The sequence below is a fragment of the Carcharodon carcharias genome, chromosome 18 (genome assembly GCF_017639515.1).
Source record: "Carcharodon carcharias isolate sCarCar2 chromosome 18, sCarCar2.pri, whole genome shotgun sequence".
In the NCBI taxonomy this organism is placed as follows: domain Eukaryota; kingdom Metazoa; phylum Chordata; class Chondrichthyes; order Lamniformes; family Lamnidae; genus Carcharodon; species Carcharodon carcharias.
The window spans coordinates 100,112,499-100,137,695 of record NC_054484.1 but is presented as its reverse complement, the minus strand read 5'-3'; the positions used below and the strand labels follow the sequence as shown (position 1 = coordinate 100,137,695).

At 44.5% G+C, this 25,197-nt stretch overlaps 1 protein-coding gene across 2 annotated transcripts in view; it reads left to right on the top strand.

The window, feature by feature from the left end:
- Positions 1 to 25,197, top strand: part of mid1 (midline 1) — a 378,412-nt gene that overhangs the window by 180,560 nt on the left and 172,655 nt on the right. Inside the window, exon 1 of one of the 2 annotated variants that reach the window (XM_041211613.1) lies at positions 2,054 to 2,315. The exons of the other annotated variant lie outside the window; for it this stretch is intronic. The gene's annotated coding sequence lies outside the window, so the exon portion shown is untranslated. Of the gene's footprint in view, positions 1 to 2,053; positions 2,316 to 25,197 lie in introns of those variants that run through there. 2 annotated transcript variants of the gene reach the window in all.

Sequence of the window (25,197 nt, the reverse complement as noted above, 5' to 3'; positions counted from 1 at the left end):
AGCCTATTTCGATTCCTTCCCCCCACTCCACCCCCACTAGGGCTATCTGTACCTTGCTCGTCCTGCTTTCTAACCTTAATTAGCACATTCCTTAGATAATATCACCACCTTCAACACCTCTTTGTCCTTTTGTCTGTGACATCTTTTGGTTATCTCCACCTATCACTGGCCCTCTATCCAGCTCGTCTTGTCCCACCCCTCCTTAAACCAGCTTATATTTCACCTCGCTTCTATTTTTACTTAGTTCTGTTGAAGGGTCATTCGGACTTGAAACGTTAACTGTGTTCCTCTCTGCAGATGCGGCCAGACCTGCTGAGTTTTTCCAGGTATTTTTGTTTTTGTGTTGGTGAACTTTACCTTTTATTGGACATTGCACCAACTATGTACAATGCATACTTAGCATGAGGCTATACATAGAGCTATCTCTCTTCATGCTCTGTTGTCATGTCGTCTTACTTCTCTGATGATGTAAGCTATATATTTACATGTTAAACATTAACCGTTTCAACTCCACTCATAATCTGATAGATTTCTTTCTTTGTAGACATGAAGGTATGATGCATGCCCCTATCCAACTGCTTATTGCTAGGTCAAGTTACCATGTGATACTTAATGATTAAATTGAGTTGAGTTTTGACTAATGAGTGTCTGTCCTGGCTCAGCTGGTAGCTCACTCACCTCTGAGTTAGAAAATTTATTAGCAAAAGTCTCCACTCCAGAGACATGAGCACATAATTCCGGCTGACACTCCCATTGCTTTACTGAGGGAGTGTTGCACTGTCAGAGGTGCTATCTTTTGGATGAAACATAAAACTGAGGCACCATTAGCCCCCTCAGGTGGATGTTAAAGATCCTGCCCTCTTCCTAACTTGTTCCCACAGAACAGAAAAAGAGAGTGCGGTATCATCTGGACAATTAGCATGGAGTGATTTCCCAGCACAAAGTTTAAAGAATGTGAGATCCCTGTGTGTATGTGTGTGTGTGTGTGTGTGTGTGTGTGTGTGTATGTGTGAAGGGGGCTGTGAGTGAATGGATTTAACTGTTCCCCTTGTGCCAAGTTTTTTGACTGTGACTGCAGACTTCTTTATGCACGGTGGATAATGGGATTCTGAAGATGAAGCAGGTACGAGTATTCGAATCAACTGTGGCACAGCTCTCTGGTTAATTTGAAAGCTTTGCCATGTGTTTTTGCCTTGCCACTGAAGCATTTTTGTGGTGGACTGAACATTGCTGCTAACTGCAGCAAGAATAAGAGTTCCCACACCATGTCTAAAAAAGCTATCTGGTCATTAACTCATTGCTATTTGTGGAAACCTGATGGGCAAGAAGGGGTTACGGGCTTTCGTACATTACAAAACTTCCTAGTTGCTCCATTCACTTTAACGTACTTTGAGACAAGCTGCAACCCTGAAAGGCGTTATATAAATATAAGTTTGTTCACCTCTCTTAATGATGAAATCAGGATCCCACGTGTAAACTGAACCAATATTTGTCTTTTGTTCATGTGAGTTGTAGCTGTTAACAATTGTGAAGTGGTGATCATATTAACTTTGAGACAGCCCATGACAGTTTGGACATCCCTCCCAGGACGATGAGGATGTGATTTAGTTCCATCTTCATGGTTCAACCACCTGCTATAGCTTTTTACTCGCTGAATTTAATCAAGGGAGTTGCAGGCAGGGAAAAGAAAGGAAAGGCCATGTTACGGCTCCCGACAGGCCCCTAGATATTTCAGCCCATGTTCATCAGTTGATCCACAGAGACTCTTAAAAGTTTTGCCACAGGCCAGTCTGGTTTTGTGTTCATTTTAGAGATAGTTTGAAATACAGTTCAGTTAGAAGACAGGGATGCAGCAATTTACCATATCTCCTCCCCTTTAGCTAGCTCGCGTCTTTGATCTCAGTAGCCCTTTATCTTGAAATACCTATAAAACCTTCCTTAATCCCAGTGTAGACATGTTAGCCTCCTCCCCCTGCGCCTGATTGGCGAGGCTCAATCACTGCCTCCCCCAGCTCGCTGCAGCTGATTAGAGCTTGGGTTACATTAACGAAGGAAGCAGCCAGATATGTCCCCCTCTTCCTAACTTGTTCTCACACACCACAAGGAGAGAGTGCCGTATCATCTGGTCAATTAGCATGGAGCGAATTCCCAGCACAAAGTTTAAACAAAGAATGTGAGAAGCTGATAGACCCCTGTGTGTATGTGTAAGGGGGGGAAGTGAATGGATTTAACCCTTCCCCTTGTGCCAAGTTTTTTGATAGTGACTGCAGACTTCTTCATGCACGGTGGATAATGGGATTCTGAAGATGAAGCAGGTACGATTATTCAAATCAACTGTGGCACAGCTCTCTGGCTAGTTTGAAAGCTTTGCCATTTGATTTTTTTCTTGCCACTGAAGCACTTTTGCAGCGGACTGAACATTGCTGCTAACTGCAGCAAGTGAATGGAATCAGTGGCCTAAGTCTCTGTCAGTTAATTAGTGGGCAGCCAGTAGGAAGTCTGGCAAGTTTTTTTGTGTGTTGTCTGGGCCCTTTGATCACTTGTATGGCAAATGGACGTGCAGTGTCTCCATGGCAACCCATGCTTGTAGGTTGGTGGGAACAGAAAGGATTCTTCAGTGTGGACAAAGAGCAGTTTGTTAGCATACTTGATTTTAAACAGCGGTGCAGAGTCGTGCCGTAGGTGACTCACTTTAAAGTACTTTAAGTGGAGGTGTGAGTTTTATGGGCTCTGGTTGACAGTTTAGCTTGCAAGCTCAACTTTGTTTCTACTTCATTTCAGGAGCTGGGGTGGAGGATGGGTAGGAGCATTGAGATACCATTACAAATGTATAAATTCGAAATCTCTTTACAGCCACAGCCAGGCAGTGAAGAGTTAACCACAGTTCAATTCTGGCATGCTGTGTTCAGAAATTCCTGTGTTCTTGCTTAAGGAGGTAGCCAGTGCCTGTAAGCCAGTGTTGCTGTACTGATTAAGTTTAGTCCAGTTACTTGAGACCATGTTGGTTACATTCTGTGACAATTTAATGGCACTCTGATAGCAATGATTCATTGTCAGGCATTCTCCTTTAAGCTAGACCTAATATGAGCGCGATTTGCTATCATTCAATTCAGCATACTTCACCCTTCTCAGAAAGTTAATTATAATCTATTTTAGTGTGTACAGTCACAGATGGGCATTTAATCCAGTGCATCATAGTTTGCATTAGCCTGTGTGAAGTGATTCTGAAAAATAACTTGGAAGGTGTGTGTCTTTGGATTTGACTTTTTTTTTAATTAGGGGGAGTGAGCCAAATTGAAACTTTTCATCCATTTGCTTCAAACTAGTCTTATTCCAATTTGGGCAGATTTATTTGATTTCCAGGCGACTGTGCAAAGTCTTGCATTGGGCTTCAGGTCCTGGCACTCCTGCACTCTTGTGTGTGATTCTCTTGGTAACCTGCAGAGGTCAGGCAGTGGATAAAGCAGCAGTATGTGAGCTATCTCCTGTCTATCCCTCCCCCACACCACCACCCCACTCTCCCCCACCCCCCCCCCCCCCCCCAACCCAACACACACACACACACACACACACACACATATCACACATAAACTTATCTCTGTTGTTTGAGTTTATTATAAGGGGAAAGGAACATGTCAGAAGAACTTACAGAGTTCACAATCACTTGTGGTTGAGAATCCATAAAGTTTATTTTATATAAACTCAGAATATGTTTTGATAGATATCCTCACCCACGCATAGGCTCCTTTGCTGCCCCTTCGTTCTGGGAGGGTGAGGTGTATTTCTGAATTGATCCTTTGTTCAACTGTTAGTCTCCACTGAATCTAAAGCTATATAGTCAGCTGTAGCACAATTGATCGCACTTCCACCTCATGATCATGCAGGCTGCAGACTCAAGCCCTACCCCAGAGACTCGAACACAAAATCCAGGCTGACACTCCCGTGCCATACTGAGGGACTGCTGCACTGTCAGAGACGCCATCTTTCAATTGAGACATTAACCTAAAGTTCTGTCTGCCCTCTCAGGTAGATGAACAAGATCCCACAGCACAATTCAAAGAAGAGCAGAGGTTTCTCCCAGTATCCTGTCCAATTTTTATCCCTCAACCTTAACCGCTAAACACAGATAATCTGGTCATTGTCGAATTGATTGTGGGCACTTGTGCACAAATTGACTGCCTCTTTTTCCTCCATTACAACTGTGACTACACTTCAAAAAATACTTCAATAGCTGCAAAATCCTGAGGCTGTGAAAGGTGAAAATGTGATAAATGTAGGTTCTTTATATATCCTGATAGCTATCCTCATCAATACCCAGGTTTTGTTTGTTGCTCCTTTCTAGGAGACAGAGGTGTCAGTGCAAAAATAAGTCTCCACTGACCCTGTGTGGGACTCATAACAGACCCGGTGCATTCAGATAAGCAGTGCTTTTAACTGGCGTGGTTGGAGGGAAGATTCAGGCAAATGTTTAGTGAAACACACGGGACAACTAAAGGCGATTTAATTTCTAACCTGGACAAGCCCAGAAAGGGACTGTCCTGGGCTGCGCTCCTGTGATACAGTACAGTTTCATCCTGTGTCATCAACCTGACAGTTCTTTTCTGGGTATTCCTGCCCACTTTTCTATCTGCCCGCGCTGCTTCCATTTCTACAACACAGCCATCTATGCTCCTTTTTTGCCCTTTCCTCTGTTGCCAATAATAGGTTTTGTCTCCAATGAAATGTTCTTTCAGGCTGAACCCCTTCCAAAAAAAAAATCATTTACTTGCGGAGCGGTGAACAACTTACAAAAACTTTGCCCTCGGGTTTTTATTTTTCGCGTTGGAGTGGAGATTTCCTGTGGGGTTTCATTCATGGGCACACAGTGGGAAAAGAATCAAATCTGACACATTCTCAATGCTCCAGCCTGTTGAGAGCTTTGACACAAGTCAGCAACTGTGCTGGGTTTCCCTCCTTTTGAGCGGGGGCTGTGGGGTATTCAGTGCCGTCTTGGCAGGACAATAGCGACAAACGGAGATGGCCAACTGCAGACATTGTAAAGAAATATGCACACAGCCTTTGCAGGCTTTAATCCGTCTTTTGGATGAGATGTTAAACCAAGGCACCGTCTGCTCCCTCAGGTGGATGTAAAAGATCCCATGGCACTATTTTGAAGACGAGCGGGGGAGTTACTCCGGTGTGCTGGCCTATATTTATTCCTCAATAAAAATCACTGCTGATTATCTGGTCATTATTACATTGCTGTTTGTGGGATCTTGCTGTGTACAAATGGGGCTGCCAGCTTCCCTACTTTACAACAGTGACTACCCTTCACAAGTACTTCATTGACTGTAAAGCACTTGGGACATCCCAAAGTTGTGAAAGGCGCTATATAAATGCAAGCGGACTCGAAACGTTAACTCTGTCTTCCTCGCCACAGATGCTGTTGGCCCTGCTGAGATTTTCCAGCTATTTTTGTTTCTGTTATTTTTTTTATTTTTATTTTTTATTTCTTTCTCACTAGTATCACCAGATACGCCCAGTTTCCCATAACTGCCAGTAATGCTCTGCTTAGCCCTAACTCCTTTTTCAGATGAACTGTATTTGATTGAATCTGAGCTTTTTGTTTTAATCAATCCACTTGAAGTTAAAAATGGAATGATTTTTCCAACATGGTCTTTACTTTTTTTGTGTGATCTAATTTTGTTTCCCTCACATGAATTATCCCACAGAAAGCTAGAAACTCAGGATGTATTGGAAAGCACCAATTATTGTTTTTGGATGGTTGCCTAGTTAAAATCATATCCCTCACCCTATCAGTTAAAGCAGCTTTGCCTTTTCCAGGCACCTCCCCCTTTTTTGGGAAAGTGAACGGCTCACCATAAACAATGTGGATTTGTTCATTGGGATGGGTCTGAAAACTGACACCTCTTGTGTTCTGAGGGCTGCAGAGTGGAAGACTCATGTCAACCTGATGTGACCATCTTGCTGTTTGAAGCTGGAACTCACAGGCAGTGCCTGTATTGAGACAAGTCACTTAATACCATTCGATGTACAAATTAAAATGGGACAGCCCCAACTTTAATCTCAGTCATTTTTCATTTACAGTCACAGGTTCCTGTGTTTTAAGGGAAGTGTTTTAAAAGTGCCCCAGTCCAGTGACTTGATCATCACATCTACAAGTAGTGCAGCAGAAATATTTATCCCTCAACCAAGTTCACTTATGCAGATGATCTGGTGCTGTCTTTCGTTTAAACCAAGTTCATATAAATGGACATAAAAGGCTCAACTTTGATGAAAAGCTGGGTAGTTCTTCCTGGTGCCGTGGGAAATATATATTCCACATCCAACATCAGAAAAACAGATAATCTGGTCATTATTTGATTGCTGCTTGTGGGAGTTGGCTATGTCCAAATTTGGTGTTGTGTTTTCTACATTATTCCAGTGATGACACTTCAAAGGTACTTAATTGGCTGCACAATGCTTTGCGATTTCCTGAGGTTGTGAAAGACACTACATAAATTCAAGTTCTCTCTTTCTACCCTTCAAGTTTACTTGCATACAAGAAACCTGAGGGTTCATTTGAAAAACTTTTGACCTATTTGATTGCAGATACAGACACAACTCGAATAATAAAACTCTGTCAGAATTAACTAACAATTAAAACACAGATGAGATGTAAGGGTGATTCAATTCCACGTTAATGTGTGACAATCAAAATGGTTATATGATTTATGGATTGTGTATGTTCCAGTCATGTAAAAGTTGTTCGATATGTTGCTTCACCGACTAGCAGCTTCAACAATCAAGCACTACGATCATATTAATAATTAAAAATCCATTCTTGACATGTGGGTATCACTGGCAAGGCCAGCATTTACTACCCATCCCTGGTTGCCCTGAGAAGACAATGATTGCCTGCCTCTTGCTAAACTCTCTCCAAAAATATTCGCTCAACCTCTCTCTTTGTCCTTTTGGTGCCAATGCCAAATTCATGCCCGAATCAGTGTGGGCACCAAGGAAGGGTTGGAAGTTCCAGGCCACGAGATTTCCATTCTCCGATTATCTCAGCCTGCTGGTGAACTTCCACCTTGGCACATGGTCTGAGTAGCTTTGATCCATGTTAACAGGCCAAAGGCAGCGATTTGGTTTCAAACTCACATTCCAGCGTAAATTCCTCCCACCTGTACGCACCTTGGTGATGGTGATCTTCACAAAGCTCACTGGCTGATGTTTTCCATCACCTCAAAAAAAATGCTGTCATTGTTTTCCCCCTTACAAATCGCCAGTGCCAGCAGACTTACCACAACCCTGAACAACCACGAGCAGATGGCAGTATCAATGAGAAATTAAGCCAAAATAAATGACGGGCTTCTCTGGGGAGATCTCTGCCTTTTCAAAGGTTTGTGAAATGGTTTCTGAAACACTGACTGTTGGTACACACAGTAAATAACAGTCAAATAGTCAAATCTCTGAAAGTACATTGTCCTTCAAAGCCTGAGGCCTTTGGCAGCTTGTTGGTCGTCTGAAATGAGTATAATTTAATTTAGACACTAATAAACTTTTTTTATGCGTTCCATATGTTACACTCGCAACCCATCACAATATTAAGTAATAAATCTGTGGGGAATATTAAGATACATTTCAGGAGACCAAGGTGCCTCAAAGACAAAACAGCATTCGGCCAGAGGGCAGACTCTAGTTAAAATTAATTACTCCATTTCTGGGCTGGCAAAAGTCAGCTTTTATTAGATGTAAATAGGTTCTGATGCAATATAAATTATAATTTATAAGCCTGCTCTCAGCTCCACCAAGCCTGTAAACTGACAGTGGCACTGCTATTTGCATGATCAGTTGACTCTAGGGTTGAGTGCCAGGAAACCCTGTCGATTGTTCATACCTGACATAGTTGACATGAAAGAAGAAGAATATGCCATCGTTGACACTTCTATCTAACTTCATAACTATTGTCTCATTCATGCAGCTCATCCACTAGCTGTGTGTGAGAGGACACGAGGGTGACCCTTAGACTTTTAACAGAGCTTCTCTGAGAGTGCTATCCTATATGACTGTGACAGAGGTAAACTGTCGCTCCTCAACCTACTTGACCTGTTGGAAGCCTTTGACATGGGTGACTGCACCAGTTGCCCCCCAAAACCCTCCACTGTTGTTCAGCAGTGGGGGGCGGGGGGGGGGGGGTAACTGCGCTCACCCTGGTTCCAGCTTTCTTATCCATCCAACTGTAATCAGCAGATTGTCATCCCAATCCAACACAGTTACCACTCAGTTGGTAGCAAGATCGCAAAGCACTATTTCCAGGAAGAGCAGGGAAGCTAAACCTGTCTCAACTTTAAAATTCCCTTCCTTATTTTCAAACTCCTCCATGTCTTTTACCCTCCCTATATCTGTAAACCCTTCTTTCTCCAGAATCCGCTGGGATATCTGTTCTCCTCTAATTCTAGCGTCTTCAGCTTCCCCAATTCCTCTACCACTAGTGGCTGGGTCTTTAGCTACCAAGACTCTGGGCTATGGAATTTCCTCCCTAAACCTCTCCAACTCACTTTCCTCCTTTCAACACCCTTTAAAACCCACATCTTTGTTCATCTGACCTAATATCTCCTGAAATGTCTCAGTGTCATATTTTGTTTTATAATGCCTCAGTGATGTACCTTGGTAGATTTTAGTGCATTAAATCACAGATTGGTTACAGTGCAAAAGGAGGCCATTTGGGCCACCATGCCTGTGCTGGCCCTCTGAAGGAAGAATTTACCCCATGCCACTTTCCCTTTCCCCACAGCCCTGCACGCTCTTTGCTTTCAGATGATAATCCAATTCCCTCTTGAATGTCTCGATTGACCCTGCCTCTACCACACTCTCAGGCAGTGCATTGCAGATCCTAACCACTCGCTGTGTGGAAAGTTTTTCCCTCATGTTACCATTGCTTCCTTTGCCAATCCCCTTAAATCCGTGCCCTTGTTTTCTAGAACTTTCCAACAGTGGGAACAGTTTTTCTCCACCTACTCTGTCCAAATCCCTCATGACTTTAAAGGTGCTATACAAACGCAAGTTGTTGTTGCAGCTGCTAAGGCGTGCAAGACTGGCCTCTCTTCCTGTCCTGTTTGTGGGGGAAGAGGTGCTGATGGGTATTTGTTCTCCTCCCAGTGCTCACCTGGGGGATACACAATCTAGTTCATGGCCTCAGTGGATTAAGTTTTTCTGAGCATTTACACCGCTCCGACCAGTCCTTGGCGACACTTATTGTTGGCCCAACATATTGCACTACAGTGTGAATCTGTGACAGGTCAAATTAGCCATTTGATGAAAAGAAGCAGAGAATTACAGAGGACTCTTATTGAACTTGGAGTTCATTAGTTTTGAAGTTCATTAGTGCAGAATCTTAGTCACAAACTATAATGCTGAGGGAAAAGAAAACGTAACTAAAGGCATTAAGTGAACAATGGCCCTTTAAAGAGGCATGCTCAGCCTTGGAAACATACTTGGATTTTTTTGATGGATTTGCTAGCTGACATGTAAAATGTCATAATTAATGTCACAATGTTGTCATCACGACTGCAATTGGACTTAGAAACCTGTGGGATATTCAGTGTACCTCTCTCTTTCTCTCTTTGAATAAAATGTTAGTGATCTGTAATGTTAGATATCATGTAATCACTGTATCTCTCCTAAATTGGTCCTCATAACTGATCATTACTCCTTAGTGCTGTATCTTCCAATTCTCTGCTCCCATTGCTGGCTGCTCATGTTTGATTCCACACGGAGCAGCACCTGTTTCCTCACACAACTCATGGTCCAGCCTTCCCTTTCCCAGCCCGACCATTGTATCCCAGCTCACCCCGGCCAGGTCTCAACCCGTCACTCCCACACCTCTGCCTTGCCTCGCACCATCCCCCACAACTGAATCCACTCCTCTACCTAATTCCCCGCTCTGGCCCTTTTCCCAACCCCTGGCCAATATCTCAGCCAGTTATACAGGCATCTGGAGTCTAGTTTGTCTTTTTTGAAATAGTACAGTGCAAGTTCTGGAAATTTTTAAAATTCATAGCACAGAGTCATTACTGATAAATAATCTAAATTACTTGTATTGTTGGTGCACATCAAGTTGTTCAATAAATCCTACTCGTGTAATTGTGTTAACATCTACACGGTAATTATACAGTACTGAGGTAATAATATACTTGACTGTGCTTAAATCAAATTATAAAGTCAGTGCCATGAATAGTTTTTTAACTATACACTAAAGATTACAAGGCTATTAGTAAAAATTAAGCGCAACTTGATTTTCATCAGGCCTCTTCTTTAAGAAGAATCTTTTGGCGGTGTGAAGGAATAATGCTTTTAGCTGTTGTTATTTTATTTAGTTGAGCCACCATTGAAGGGACTCTCATTAGGTAGCGCCCCATGTATCTGGGCCAGCAGCTCCCAGTTCAAATTCCACTCCAGAGACACGGTTCAACAGGTTGGTAAGCAGCCTGCTAATCCTTCCAATATCTTCCCAATTATTTCCCAAAGCAGTGGTGGATTTACAGTCAGTGGGGCCCTGTGCTCAGCTTCATTTTTGGCTCTTCCCCCACTCCTGGTGCATTGTTTATTTCTCCGGCTTTTCCACAGTCACATAACTACTTCTGCACAATGCCATTTAATCTCAGATCTTGACACTAAATCAAAAATTCTTAGTGCCTCTAATTTAAATCATGCTGCAAATGAGCAGTTTTGCTCTTGTAGCGCAATTGGTTAGTACATGGTACATTAATGCTGCACTGTCAGAGGGACAGTCCTGAGGGAGCGCTGCACTGTCAGAGGGACAGTCCTGAGGGAGCACTGCACTGTCAGAGGGACAGTCCTGAGGGAGCACAGCACTGTCAGAGGGACAATCCTGAGGGAGCGCTGCACTGTCAGAGAGACAGTCCTGAGGGAGCACTGCACTGTCAGAGGGACAGTCCTGAGGGAGCACAACACTGTCAGAGGGACAGTCCTGAGGGAGCACTGCACTGTCAGAGGGACAGTCCTGAGGGAACACTGCACTGTCAGAGGGACAGTCCTGAGGGAGCACTGCTCTGTCAGCGGGACAGTACTGAGGGAGCACTGCTCTGTCAGCGGGACAGTACTGAGGGAGCGCTGCACTATCAGAGTGACAGTACTGAGGGAGCACTGCTCTGTTAGCGGGACAGTCCTGAGGGAGCACTGCTCTGTCAGCGGGACAGTACTGAGGGAGCGCTGCTCTGTCAGCGGGACAGTGCTGAGGGAGCACTGCTCTGTCAGCGGGACAGTACTGAGGGAGCACTGCTCTGTCAGCGGGACAGTACTGAGGGAGCGCTGCACTGTCAGAGGGACAATACTGAGGAAGCGCTGCACTGTAAAGGGGACAGTACTAAGGGAGTGCTTTATCAGTGGGGTAGAACTGAGGGGTGCTGCACTGCCAGAGGGTCAATCCAAGGAAATGAGCAGACTTTGGAGTTCATGTATTGGGATGATTCCAGCCCCAGTGTTTAGTGATCCCTGGAATTCCTCTCCGGCCAGTTCTCAGCATTCACTCTGCAATCAGCCCAGTTTCTTGGTCCTATTGTTTTTAATCCCCTTCACTCTCCTTCCCAGTGGCTCCTTGTTGTCCTGGGATTCACCAGCTCTGCTCCTCACTCCCTCCACCATAGAATTGCACCCCTAAATGAACATTATTCATCGGCCAAGCTGTGATATTCGACCTGGGGGGAAATCACAGCTGGAACTGAATCTGTCTCCAACCAGTGGATAAAACAGATAAGAAGCTCACAGTGTCCTGGGCTTAATAAACAGAGACAGAGAGTTAGAAATGTCAATCTGTGTATATAAAGGGTATGTATATCAAGATTACAGTGCGTCTGCACAAGGACATATATCTGCCTGTTCCTTCCACACACACACAGGACTCTGCCCCTCACTCATTCCCCTGTAGCCTGAGGAAGGGGATTTCCAATGACGGTGAGGCCAGTGGCGGTGAGTGAGGGGCTACTCATTTATAGCAGGTTCGAGACTGTCTGGATCCCAGCCTCCTGCCCCCACAGATAGCTCTCAAGCGTGTGAGGCTCAGAATTAACACTGCATAAAAGGCCTGCCCTGCTGGCTGCCCCCAATCTGCTCAGTGCTGAGTTCTCCCTGTGTTGGTCCAGCCAGTGCCCATGCTGCTGCTGTGGAGCCGGGGACTGTGCACGTCGAGCTCTCGAGACAAGGGAACGTTCCCCCCACGTCTCCAGTGGACGCAGAGGGGAAACCGCCGGGAGATTATTTTGGGTACAGCTGAGTAGACAGTTCAACATCTCAGCTGAAAGACGGCACTTCCAGCAGTTCAGCAGAGGGGAAACCGCCAGTTCAGCACTCACGCATCATTTTGTGCCCCCCCCCTCCCAACTGTCATATGGGGTGTCCTGTGCCAAGGCCCTGGTGTGTTTCGTTGTAAATCCGACCCCATCCCAAAGAGAAAACAAGGATGTGTGAAGATACAAAACAATCCCTCCTGATTATTAGTAGCTTCCAATCAACTGTCCCGACAACTACCCACAAAACCCAAAGCAATGGCAAAGCCACCTCACCAAACAGAAGGCAAGTTGTATTAGAGTCCCCCTACTCTCCTTCATTTCCATATATGGTTGCCAGTTGTAGTTGGATGTTACCCTGGAAGTTTCACTTGCTGCCTCCAACTGACCCAAACTGGCAGGCTTCCACCATTGGTCGCCTGACCCATCTGTCCTCACGAGACTCCGCCTCCCTTCACCAATGTAAAGTCAAGACTCTTTGAGCTGAATTTAATGCTGGGAGCTGGGTGTCTGCCACCCTCCCCAAGCACCCCCTCAACCCACACAGCCTAAAAGCCCGGGGCAAGCGGGCCTCTGCTTGGCTGGCTCACACCACAGCCATTAAATGCTTGGCGGCACTTTAATTGGCTTGAGGTGAGAGGTCCACCCCTCACCAAGAGGATGTCCTGCCTCAGAGAGCTGCCAGTCAATTGGAGGGCTCGCAGCTCTCATGTCCCAGTAGCGCCACTGAGAATATTGGTCACTGTTGGGATTTCAGCGAGTCCGAGGGGAATCTGTTCAGTGTTGGAACTGGGATGTAAGATGTGCCTGGATGTCACAGGAGCCAGGCTGGCATGCCCTGGCAAGGGTGGTGAATGGCATGGTTGGGAAGGGCAAAGCAGAGAGGAATATGAGGAGGGGGGTCACACCTTTATGGGGAGGGGGAGGAATGGGGTATCTCCAATGGACATGGAGTATCCAGTAAGAAGGTATCCCCAAGCCTGGCACTGATGCTCTCCAGGTTTTACCTGGCAGACTGGTAAAATCCTGGAGGGAGCAGGAAGTGGCCATTAGTGATGATGTGGATACTTTTTGATAGACCTATGATTGACCCTTGCCCACTTGTGCAGCGTTGACTTCCTGATGAAAATGTTGCAGCGCTGGGAAAGTGTTCGCACTTTATAGGGCAGAATATTGCCGACGCATAAAATGATGTTGGGCATGCACGCCGATGTCATCACGTGTCATTTTGATGTTGCGTTCGTCGGGCACGTGCCAGAGGCGGCTGCGCACCTGCCGAACAGCCAATGGTCTACTAAGGCCATTAAAAAGGCAGCTCACCTGACACTGTCACATGTTTATAAATTTTTTACTTTATTTATAAAAAGTTTTATTCTCAACTTACTCTTGCTGAGGCAGCTCCGTGCCTCAGGGAGATTGCTGTGCTTTTTTTTGCGCCCAAGCGTGAAAGAGCGCAGGCCCAGACTCTACACCTCCCCCGCCTGCACAGGTAGCGCTGAGCGCCTCCGGACAAGCATTACGCTGGGTGAGCCTTAACTGGGCAGCCCGCATGAAATGACGATGCGCAGCCAATCACGAGTGGCGATCGGCTCCGCGCCCACCCGTGCCCACTCCCGAACAGACTGCCCGCCAACTGAACAATTCACCCCATATGGTCTGAACTCAGGGTGGGTGTTATCTGAACTAGGAGGTGTTGGTGCTGCTTGTTATCAAAACTCACGAGTGTTAGCACGGTAGGTTATCTGAACTCACAAGTATTAATACTGTCCAGTATCTAAACTCACGAGTTTTAGCACTGTCCAGTATCTAAACTCACCAGTGTTAACACTGTCCAGTATCTGAACTCACGAGTATTAACACTGCCCGGTATCTGAATTCACGAGTGTTATCACTGTCCAGTATCTGAACTCATGAGTATTAGCACTGTCCAGTATCTAAACTCACAAGTGTTAACACTGTCCAGTATCTGAACTCACGAGTGTTAACACTGTCCAGTATCTGAACTCATGAGTATTAACACTGCCCAGTATCTAAACTCACGAGTGTTAGCACTGTCCAGTATCTTAAACTCATGAGTACTAGCACTGTCCAGTATCTAAACTCACAAGTGTTAACACTGTCCAGTATCTGAACTCACGAGTGTTAACACTGTCCAGTATCTGAGCTCATGAGTGTTAACACTGCCCAGTATCTGAACTCACGAGTATTAGCACTGTCCACTATGTGAACTCACGAGGGTTAACACTGCCCAGTATCTGAACTCACAAGTGTTAGCACTGTCCAGTATCTGAGCTCACAAGTGTTAACACTGCCCAGTATCTGAACTCACGAGTATTAACACTGTCCACTATGTGAACTCATTAGAGTTAACACTGTCCAGTGTCTGAACTCACGAGTATTAACACTGTCCACGATGTGAACTCACGAGGGTTAGCATTGTCCAGTATCTGAACTCATTAGAGTTAACACTGCCCAGTATCTGAACTCACAAGTGTTAGCACTGCCCGGTTTTGAATTCACGAGTGTTAGCACTATCCAGTATCTGAGCCCACGAGTGTTAGCACTATCCAGTATCTGAACTCACGAGTATTAGCATTTCCAGTATCTGAGCCCACGAGTGTTAACACTGCCCAGTATCTGAACTCACGAGTGTTAGCACTGCCAGTATCTGAACTCACGAGCATTAACACTGCCAGTATCTGAACTCACGAGCGTTAACACTGCCCAGTATCTGAATTCATTAGTATTAACACTGTCCACTATCTGAACTCACGAATGTTAGTATTGTCTGGTATCTGAACTCACGAGCATTAACACTGCCCAGTATCTGAATTCATTAGTATTAACACTGTCCACTATCTGAACTCACGAATGTTAGTATTGTCTGGTATCTGAACTCATGAGCATTAACACTGCCCAGTATCTGAATTCATTAGTATTAACACTGTCCACTATCTGAACTCACGAATGTTAGTATTGTCTGGTATCTGAACTCACAAGTGTTAACATTGCCCAGTATATGAACTCATGAGTATTAACACTGTCCACTATCTGAACTCACCAGTGTTAGCATTGCCCGGTTTTGAATTCATGACTGTTAGCACTATCCAGTATCTGAACTCACAAGTGTTAGCACTATCCAGTATCTGAGCTCACGAATGTTAGTCACTGTCCAGTATCAGGAGAGTTAGCACATTGGCTTGTCTGAATTCTGTAGTCTGTCTGATAATGACTCGGATCAAATTATGTATAGAACCCAGCCATGTAAAGACCTTTGATGAAATGCTGTGAGTCTACAGCATGACTGAATCAATTCTATATTCCAGGCAAAGTGGAAAATTTTGATTAAAAAAAAACACCGCAGATGCTGGAAACCTGTACTAAAAAAAGAAAATGCTGGAAAAACTCAGCAGACCTGACAGCATCTGTGGAGAGAGAAATGGAGTGAGCATTTCGAGTCTCTGAAGAAGAGTCATATGGATTCGAAACGTTAACTCTGTTTCTCTCTCCACAGATGCTGCCAGAGTTGCCCAGTTATTCCAGCATTTTCTGTTTTTAATTATGGAAAAAGTTGTCTCGTTTCATTATTTCCTGCCATTTCCTGATGGTGCTGATACAAAATCTTATTAATCACTAAACATAGCACTTGTGACTTCCCCTTCTGTGGTAAAAGGATGCTGTTTATTTTTCATACTGAGATTGCCCTTAGAAGGTTGTGAAGAGCTCCCTTTTGATTTCCCTCTAACAGTGCCCTGATGTGCCAGTCTGCAGCCAACAGCTTCCTAAAAGTAAATTAGCAGAGTTCCAGCAAGCCCGGTGGTTGGAAGGGCCCATTGTTACCATGTCTCCCTGAAGCCTGGCAAGTTTATCTTCTGATTGTGTGAGTTCTGAATAGGAAAGCGATGGCACTTGATCAGAGACCAACGTGATTTAAATAGACAGAAAGAATTATCAGGACACAGATGGAACCAACAGAACCTACAGAAACCAACTGACAGCCCAGGGAAATATTACGTGTTGGAAAGTTAATAGCTTGGAGCTTGCCGTCCAGAAGTCAGGAAGGGGCTTAGAATTTTTCTTTGGGGTTTTATTTGCACTTGGGATGTAAGCATGATTGGTAAAGTAGTATTTATTCCCCATCCCTAGTTGTCAGATATAATTATCTGGTGCAAGCCCATAAATGATCAGAATTAATGAATTCATTTTCACAATTTGTCAATGTGAGATTTGATCTTGCTACCCCTGGGTCTCTTGTACAGTACCAGAGCCACAGAGCTGTCACAGCCATCTGAATTCAGATGAGACTCTGGAGGTATTTGCTTGAGGACTCTAATGATTTTCCCTTAATGATGAAATCTTCTTAATCTTAATGATGTAAAATGGTTTATTCCATGTATGTGCTTAGCAGGATCAGGATGGAAAACAAACCATCATTTCACCAATTAGAATATTGAATATTATATGGTGCAGTGTATGGAACGGAACAACATTGTGATCTATAGAATGCAGAGGGAGATAATGAAGCTTAAAGGGCCTTGGAAACGACTAATGACTCTCCCTCTCTCTAACTACTCTTTGCAACCTTGGACTTTGGCCCAAGATCCTCAGTTAAAACAAAAATCAATTGCTTATTATTTTGAACACTGGTCGTTCAATCACATGAAACTAGAGAGAAACAGGTAGCAAGGTGGCATTCCACTTATACTAAATAGTGGGCAAGAGCAATAAGTGGCTGTTACCTGTCAGGAATCGGGGTCACTGGATATTTTCCAGGCACCTGTAAGGAGACATCTATGTTCAGCTTCTGCCTAAACTGGAGCTGTTAGCACAGAACCACCAGCCTGCAGATCCAAGGTACGGTGAAGCCGTTCAGTGGTGTCATTTTAATATGCTGGTTGTGGCAGATTCGCTGACACAATTTTCACCACAAACAACTCGGAGACAGTAGACTTTAAGATTTAAAAATCCCAAGAAGAATGTTAATTGTCGGATGCTTCCCCAGGCCTATCATTTTGAAATACCACCACCCCATGTGGCCACCATCTACCATTTAATAACTTCCTTTTTTCCAAACAGGGATCTTACATGCAGGAGGCAGGGAGGGAAGCTGGCTGAGTTGGATTCAGGGCACAATTATATTAGAAACAAAAAATAAATTACTATCGACAGTTGACTTAAAAATTCAGCCCATGGGCTCTCAACACATGTAAAGCTAGAAATGTGACTTTTACAGTGGTGTGATATATTTTTTTGATGTATGATACCTTCCCTTTAGAGAGAAAAAAACTTGCATTCATAGAGTGTATTTTACAACCTTATGATGTCCCAAAGTGCTTAAAAGCCAATGAAGTACTTTCAAAATGTAGTCTCTGTTGTAATGTAGAGAAAGCAGCAACACATTTGTGCAGGCAAGCCCCCACTAACAACAATGAAATAAATGACCATGTAATCTGTTGTTGTGATATTGGTTGAGGGAGATATATTGGGCAGGACACCCAGAGAGAGCTTCCTGGTTTCACGCTAAATAGTACCATGGGATCTTTTACATCCACCAGAGAAGGCAATGTAGCATCTTATCTGCAGCTGTAGCATAGTGGTGTTGTTACTGGTACTAGTGCTCTAACAGATCCAGGCTATTGCTCCGGGAGCCTGGGTTCAAATCCTGCTATAGCAAATGGTGAAATTTGAGTCCAGTAAAAATCTGGAATTAAAAGCATTGGTGATTGTTATAAAAACCCTAATGTCCTGTAGGGAAGGAAATCTGTTGTCCTTACCTGGTCTGGCCAACATGTGACTCTGGACCCACAGCAATGTAATTGACTCTTAAATCCCCTCTGAACAAGGCCAATTAGTGGTGGACAATGAATGCTGGCCTAGCCCATGAACAAACAGCACTTTTGACTGTGTGGCATTCCTTCAGTGTGGCACTGGAGTGTCAGACTTGACTGTGCTCAAATCTTTGGAGTGGGGCTTGAAGCCACAACCTTCTGACTCTGAGGCGAGAGTGAGTAATACCAATGAGGTGCTTGTGATAATCGTTTTGTCAGAAGTATTCCTTATACTTTCAATACTCTTCCTAACAGATGGTTATACAGATTTTTTTTTAAATTAATAGATGGAAAATCATGAATGGTGTCATGATTTCTCAATCTGTACAGCTGGCTGCCACCTTTAATTTATTAAATCCAAGTAATAAATAACAGTGCCTGTTGGCTGCTTTTACACTAGAGCAGCAGAGATTTTGAATAGCTTGTTGACAGTTTCAGCCAGCAAGGCTGGCTTTAATATTGTGTATTGAAGCAATAACTCAAAACAAAACAAGCTTTGTTGGTCATTAAAACTTAATTTAGCAATTGAACTGGAAAGCCTTTCTGGGCCAGTGAAAAGAAAACTCATCCAATAAAATAACTTACGTTTATCCAGTCCAGTAGCTTTCAGGTTAAAAAATGAATAAATCCAGCTATAATGTAGCATATGCACTTTATTCTACAAAACTCACGGAATCAACCTTTGAAATTCAAGGAATTCTGCAGCAACTATTGTGGGAGTGTAGGGGATTATTTGTTCGATTCTCTGGAATGGAGTCTGAAACTTAACTTCTACATTGGGAGTAGGAGTGGGACCATTGAGGGAAGGCTCACACCTACCCACTTTCCTCTTCTTTTCAAGATGCCAATATCAATAAACCTTAATGTTCCGATTTTGGATATTTCCACCAATGAGACAACTGCATTTAAACCAAATCCTTCCAACTCCCCAGGTCCACCAGATTCAAGCAGGAGAAACTGGTGAACAAATATAAATACAAATAGGACTTGAGCTGCTTGAATTCAGATGGACAGGTATCAGTGAGCACAATTTGGACATTCCCAGAGGACAACAATATTGGTATCAATGGACCTTCTCAGTCCTGTTGACCCTGCAAAGTCCTCCTTACTAACATCTGGGGGCTAGTGCCAAAATTGGGAGAGTTGTGTCACAGACTAGTCAAGCAACAGCCTGGCATAGTCATTCTCATGGAATCATACCTTACAGATAATGCTCGAGATACCACCATCACCATCCCTCGGTATGTCCTGTCCCATCAGCAGATCAGACCCAGCAGAGATGGCGGCACAGTGGTATACAGTCAGGAGGGAGTTGACCTGGGAGTCCTCAACATCAACTCTGGACACCATGAAGTCTCATGGCATCAGGTCAAACATGGGCAAGGAAATCTCCTGCTGATTACCATATACCACCCTTCTTCAGCTGATGAATCATTGCTCCTCCATGTTGAACATGACTTGGAGGAAGCACTGAAAGTGGCAAGGGTATGGAACGTACTCTGGGTGGGGAACTTCAATGCCCATCACCAAGAGTGGCTCAGTAGCACCACCACTGACCAAACTGGCCGAGTCCTAAAGGACACAGCTGCTAGACTGGGTCTGCGGCAGGTGGTGAGGGAACCAACAAGAGGGAAAAACATACTTGACATCATCCTCACCAACCTGCCTGCTGCAGATGCATCTGTCCATGACAGTATCGGTAGGAGTGACCACTGCATAGTTGTTGTGGAGACGAAGTCCCGCTTTCACGTTGAGGGCACCCTCCATCATGTAGTATGTCACTACGACCGTGCTAAATTAGATAGATTTTGAACAGATCTAGCAACTCAAGACTGGGCATCCATGAGGTGCTGTGGGCATCAGCAGCAGCAGAATTGTACTCAAACCCAATCTGTAACCTCATGGCCCGGTATATCCCCCACTCTACCATTACCATCAAGCCGGGGGATCAAGCCTGGTTCAATGAAGAGTGCAGGAGGGTATGCCAGGAGTAGTAGTAGGCATACCTAAAAATGAGGTGGCAACCTGGTGAAGCTATAACACAGGACTAATTGCGTGCCAAACAGCACAAGCAGGCAGTGATGGTCAGAGCTAAGCGATCCCACAACCAAAGGATCAGATCTAAGCTCTGCAGTCCTGCCACATCCAGTTGTAAATGGTGGTGGACAATTAAACAACTCACTGGAGGAGGAGGCTCCATAAATATCCCAATCCTCAATGATGGGTGAGCCCAGTACATCCGTGCAAAAGTTAAGGCTGAAGCATTTGCTACAATCTTCAGCCAGAAGTGCCGAGTGGATGATCCATCTTGGCCTCCTCCGGCGGTCCCCAGTATCACAGATGCCAGTCTTCAGCCAATTCAATTCACTCGATGTGATATTAAGAAATTGCTGAAGGCACTGGATAGAGCAATGGCTGTGGACCCTAACAATATTCTGGCAAAAGTACTGAAGACTCATGCTCCAGAACTTGCCGCGTTACTAGCCAAGCTGTTCCAGTACAGCTACAACACTGGCATCTACCTGGCAATGTGGAAAATGTACACAAAATCAGGACAAATCCAACCCAGCCAATTACTGCACCATCAGTCTACTCTCAATCATCAGTAAAGTAATGGAAGGGGTCATCAACAGTGCTTTCAAGTGGCACTTGCTTAACAATAACCTGCTCAATGTGCCCAGTTTGGGTTCCGCCAGGGCCACTCAGCTCCTGACCTCATTACAGCCTTGGTTCAAACATGGCAAAAGAGCTGAACTCCAAGGTGAGGTGAGAGTGTCTGCCCTTGACATCAAGGCCACATTTGACCCAGTGTGGCATCAAGGAGTCCTAGCAAAACTGGAGTCAGTGGGAATCAGGGGGGAAACTCTTCGGTGGTTGGGGTCATACCGAGCACAAAGGAAGATGGTTGTGGTTGTTGGAGGTCAGTCATCTCAGATCCAGGACATCACTGCAGGATTTCCTCAGGGTAGTGTCCTCAGCCCAACCATCTTCAATTGCTTCATCAATGACCTGCCTTCCATCATAAGGTCAGAAGTAGGAATGTTCACTGGTGGTTCGCTGATGACTGCACAATGCCCAGCACTATTCGCGACTCCTCAGATATTGAAGCAGTCCATGTCCAAATGCAGCAAGACCTGGGCAATATCCAGGCTTGGGCTGACAAGTGGCAAGTAACATTTATGCCACACAAGTGCCAGGCAATGACCATTTCCAACAAGAGGGAACCTAACCATCGCCCCTTGATGTTCAATGGCATTACCATCACTGAATCCCCCACTATCAACATCCTGGGGCTTACCATTGACCAGAAACTGAACTGGACTAGCCATAAAAATACTGTGGCTACAAGAGCAGGTCCAAGGCTAGGAATCCTGCGATGAGTAACTCACCTCCTGACTCCCCAAAGCCTGCCCACCATCTGCAAGGCACAAGTAAAGAGTGCGATGGAATATTCTCCACTTGCCTGGATGAGTGCAGTTCCAACAACACTCAAGAAGTTTCGCACCGTCCAGGACAAAGCAGCCCGCTTGATTGTCATCCCTTCCTCCACCGCCAATGCACAGTAGCAGCAGTGTGTACCATCTACAAGATGCACTGCAGGAATTCACCAAGGCTCCTTAGACAGCACCTTCCAAACTCATGACCACTACCATGTAGAAGGACAAGAGCAGCAGATAGATGGGAAAACCACTACCTGGAAGTTCCCCTCGAAGTCACTCACCATCCTGATTTGGAAATATATCGCCGTTCCTTCATTGTCGCTGGGACAAAATCCTGGAACTCCATCCCTAACAGCACTGTCGGTGTACCTACACCATATGGACTGCAGCGGTTCAAGAAGGCAGCTCACCACCACCTTCTCAAGGGCATCAAGGGAAGGGCAATACATACTGGCCCAGCCAGTGAAGCTCACATCCCATGAATGAATTTTAAAAACTTATGGAGATTTGCATGAGTTAAAACTGGAAAATGCACAAAGAACTTCCACTGTCTCCACTTTATATACACACACTTGGACATAGACGTCTGCACAGACCCATACAAATACACTAAAAAAAACTAGCAAAGAGGAATGTTATCTGAATGAAAATGTATCTGACTACATTATCTTGTCTGTGTAAATGGGACTATTCAACTGTACAGACCAACTTTGATACTCCATTAGGCTGCAGCCTCAGGTTTTGACCTATTGACAAAGTGACATTTCTAGCCAATGCACACTGGATGAAATCTATGCTTTAATTCAGCCAACTGCCTCCCTTGCCCTTGACGATCAAAGAGCATCATTTATTTACAGTGCAGGGCCTGAACAAAGCATTGGGGCTATTTCTTCAGACAGAGAAAGCATGCTTCGAAGCTACTGGGGGCTGGTGCGTGAAATTTGGATTTCAAGGGTTTGTTCGTGCCTTTGAGGCGGCTTTGTGTGGTGATGGGGCTGAGTTTGACATGCTCAACCAGGGTGCTGCAATGTGGCTGAACGGTGAATGAAGTGACTGATGTGAGCACAGAGAACTTTTTGCCATTTGATAGTACATAACAATGTCCATTTTAAAAAAACCTGTCACTGGGACTTTTAAAAAATTTTGTTGGCAATTATTGAAAAGAAAATTCTTCCAATCTAGGCTGGTCAGATCTGTTGAAGGCGCATTTTCTTGGCAGAACGTGTTTGTTAATATTTATACCTCAAAACATCACTAAAACAGATAATCTGCTCATTGTTTCTTTGCTATTTGTGAGAGCTTGCTGGGCACAAATTGGCTGCCACTTTTCCTGCAATGCACCAGTGAATACCCTTCAGAAGTACTTAACTGGCTGTAAAGTGGTTTGAGGCATCCTGAGGTTGTGAAAAGCACTGTGTAAATGCAAGTCTTTGTCTCCATGCTAAACTATTTGTTCTTCATTCACAAGAAGTGTAAAGCGATGATGTAAATCCTACACAAAACATTCTTGGGTTACTGGTGCAGGACAACAATAAGACCCACTGGATTCTCTCTCCAGAAATGAAATACTTTTCAGCTGGAATCATTTGGAGTTATTGAGACCTTGGAAGAAATTGTAAACATCAGTGGGAAGGGAAACCAAGCAGGTACTATCTTGAGCTGATTACTTCTGCCTGTCCTTTGTCCAAACTGTGAACAATAAAATGACTCTCACTGACAGGCACACAGGCATTGCTATGTTATAGAGTTGATTTTCCTGGCAACTTTTCTTAGTGAACACATTGAACTTTATTTACAAGACAGCAGCAGCCACCACATGTGTGCATCAAACTCTATAACTAAAGAAGAACTCTCTCCTAGAGATTCCCCACGCTGCTAACTCATTGGTTTACACAGATCTTGTGATCTTACAACACAGGATTATTCTTAAAGTTATAGTCCTACGTTTATCAAAACTATAATTATTACATTCCTCCCCCTTTAACTTTTCTGTACGTTTTGTATTTACATGGATATTTATCTCGTGACATTACAATATTTACGCAGGTCATGAAATTTACAAGTTTAGTCTTTCCTGATCCGTGTGGAATGTCGCAGCTCCACGGCTTCAGATTCTTTGGCAGGAACCATATTCAACATCAGGTACCTCATTAGGCACAGGCAGTTCAGTGTCTTCCACTCCGACAGAGACATTGGGCATGTCTATCCCTGGTTGAGCAACTTCAACGGGAACCACAGGTTCAGCAATGGTTACAGGTGGAATGTCATTTTGTTGGGGTACCTCCCTGCTTCTTAAATGATCCTCATATTTATGGGTGATCCAACTCTCCACTTCCACGTGGTATGACAATGGTCCAGTCACAGAGCTTACTTTACCAGGTAACCACTTCAGTCCTCTACCGAAGCTCCTTACATATACTGCTTCTCCAGCAGTAACTTGTCGCTCACTACTTTGCAAATCATGTGTCGCTTTTTGGTTCCCTTGACTTTTCTCCACCTTCCCCTCCAAATTGGGAAGTATCAGGCTTGGTCTTGTTCAAAGACGGTGCCTCATCAGTAATTCTGCAGGTGTTGCTCTTGTTGTTGTGTGGGGGGGGCTGTTCTGTAGTGAAATAGGAAACAAGTCTAGTTTCCAATGATTCGCCTGTTAACTTTTTAATTCCCACCTTAAAAGTTCGTACTGCTCTTCCCGCCAGTCTGTTGGATGATGGATGGTACGGTGCAGTCTTCATGTGGGTGATACCATTGAGGCTGATAAGTCATTGAAACTCAGCACTCATAAACACAGTACCATTATCTGATACGATTACCTTTGGCAATCCATGGCTGGTGAAGCTTTGCCGTAGTTTTTCTATCGTTGGCAACTCTACCTCATGAACATCTAACCGCTTGGAATGAGCATCTATAATCAATAGAAACATGGCTCCAAGGAGAGAACGGATGTGCAATCTCACCCAGGGTCTAGCACGCCACCTCCATGGGTGGAATGGGGCTTCCATTGGCAACCTTTGTAGCTGTCACATTGCAATCACAGTGTTTTACTGCCTTTTCAATAGCGCCTTCCCCAGCCACCAAAGTTAACTCTGCTCTATCGTCTTCATTCGGGAGATCGCACTGTGTAGCTCGACTAAGAGTGGTTCCCTTCTTAGTGAAGAAACTACTACTCGCGCAACCCATAATAGAATACCATCTTGACTCCTCATCTCGGGTCTTCGGTTGAAAAATGGCTTCAATTCATCAGAGACTGGTTCCTGGGACCAACTATGTAACACTTGGTCTCTCACTCGAGACAGGACTGGATCACGATTCCCCCAGTTTCTTATGTGCCTGGCACAGACTGGTGAAAAATCCAGGAAATTCATCACTAATATGAGCTCTTGGGTAATTGGGACATGGTAATTTTTCTCTTGCAAAGGGAGGTGACTTAGGGCATTGGCATTTGCTATATGAATCCCTGGTCTATGTACAAAGGTGTATTCCTATGTCACCAAAGTTAGGGTCCACCTTTGAATTTGTGCAGAAGCTATGGGAGGTGTAGCCTTTTCCTCGCTAAACAGACCCAAAAGTCGTTTGTGGTCTGATACTATCATGAAATATTGCCCATGCATGTGATGGTGGAATTTTTTTACACCAAAAATAATT